At 58.9% G+C, this 2,500-nt stretch overlaps 1 protein-coding gene across 1 annotated transcript in view; it reads right to left on the bottom strand.

The window, feature by feature from the left end:
* The window catches only part of LOC144955465 (vacuolar protein sorting-associated protein 53 homolog), a gene marked incomplete at both ends in the record, with an annotated part of 33,878 nt that overhangs the window by 380 nt on the left and 30,998 nt on the right, over positions 1 to 2,500 (bottom strand). The window lies entirely within an intron of this gene.

Raw genomic sequence — 2,500 nt, 5'->3', positions numbered from 1 at the left:
ACACACACAGTGTACACACACACACACAGTGTACACACACACACACACAGTGTACACACACACACACAGTGTACACACACACACACACAGTGTACACACACACAGTGTACACACACACACACACAGTGTACACACACACACACACACAGTGTACACACACACACAGTGTACACACACACACACACAGTGTACACACACACACACACAGTGTACACACACACACACACAGTGTACACACACACACAGTGAACACACACACACACAGTGTACACACACACAGTGTACACACACACAGTGTAGTGTACACACACACACAGTGTACACACACACACACACAGTGTACACACACACAGTGTAGTGTACACACACACACAGTGTACACACACACACACAGTGTACACACACACACAGTGTACACACACACACAGTGTACACACACACAGTGTACACACACACACACAGTGTACACACACACACACAGTGTACACACACACACACACAGTGTACACACACACACACACAGTGTACACACACACAGTGTACACACACACACAGTGTACACACACACACACAGTGTACACACACACAGTGTACACACACACACACAGTGTACACACACACACAGTGTACACACACACAGTGTACACACACACACACACAGTGTACACACACACACAGGTACACACACACAGGTGCACACACACACAGTGTACACACACACAGTGTACACACACACACAGTGTACACACACACACACAGTGTACACACACACAGTGTACACACACACAGTGTACACACACACACAGTGTACACACACACACACAGTGTACACACACACAGTGTACACACACACACAGTGTACACACACACACACAGTGTACACACACACAGTGTACACACACACACACACAGTGTACACACACACACAGTGTACACACACACACAGTGTACACACACACAGTGTACACACACACACGTACACACACAACATACACAGTGTACACTCACACTCACTCACCCACCCACCCACTCACCCACCCACCCACCCACCCACTCACCCACCCACCCACCCACTCACCCACCCACCCACTCACCCACCCACTCACCCACTCACCCACCCACCCACTCACCCAACCACTCACCCACCCACCCACTCCTCCACCCACCCACCCACCCACTCACCCACCCACCCACCCACTCACCCACCCACTCACCCACCCACCCACTCACCCACCCACTCACCCACTCACCCACCCACTCACCCACCCACCCAACCACTCACCCACCCACCCACTCCTCCACCCACCCACCCACCCACTCACCCACCCACCCACCCACTCACCCACCCACCCACTCCTCCACCCACCCACCCACCCACTCACCCACCCACCCACCCACCCACTCACCCACCCACCCACCCACCCACTCACTCACCCACCCACCCACCCACTCACCCACTCACCCACCCACTCACTCACCCACCCACCCACTCACCCACCCACCCACTCACCCACCCACCCACCCACTCACCCACCCACCCACTCACCCACCCACCCACTCACTCACTCACTCACCCACTCACCCACCCACCCACCCACCCACTCACTCACTCACTTACCCACCCACCCACTCACCCACCCACCCACCCACCCCCCACTCACCCACCCACCCACTCACTCACCCACTCACCCATCCACCCCCCACTCACCCACTCACCCATCCACCCACCCACCCACTCACCCACCCACCCACCCACTCACTCACTCACCCACCCACCCACCCACCCACCCACCCACCCACTCACTCACCCACTCACCCATCCACCCACCCACTCACCCACTCACCCACCCACCCACCCACTCACCCACCCACCCACCCACCCCCCACCCCCCACTCACCCACTCACCCACTCACCCACTCACCCACTCACCCACCCACCCACCCACCCACCCACCCACTCACCCACCCACCCACTCACCCACCCACTCACCCACCCACCCACCCACTCACCCACTCACTCACACACTCACCCACTCACCCACTCACTCACACACACACTCACTCACTCAGCCACTCAGCCACCCACCCACCCACTCACCCACCCACCCACCCACCCACTCACCCACCCACCCACCCACCCACTCACCCACCCACCCACTCACCCACCCACTCACCCACCCACCCACCCACTCACCCACTCACTCACACACTCACCCACTCACCCACTCACTCACACACACACTCACTCACTCAGCCACTCAGCCACCCACCCACCCACTCACCCACCCACCCACCCACTCACCCACCCACCCACCCACCCACTCACCCACCCACCCACCCACCCACCCACTCACCCACCCACCCACCCACTCACCCACCCACCCACCCACCCACTCACCCATTCACCCACTCACCCACCCACCCACTCACCCACTCACCCACCCACTCACCCACCCAATCACCCACCCACCCACTCACCCACCCACCTACCCACCCACTC

Source organism: Lampetra fluviatilis, unplaced genomic scaffold, assembly GCF_964198595.1.
Source record: "Lampetra fluviatilis unplaced genomic scaffold, kcLamFluv1.1 SCAFFOLD_809, whole genome shotgun sequence".
NCBI lineage: Eukaryota > Metazoa > Chordata > Hyperoartia > Petromyzontiformes > Petromyzontidae > Lampetra > Lampetra fluviatilis.
This window is presented reverse-complemented; position numbering and strand designations above follow the sequence as displayed.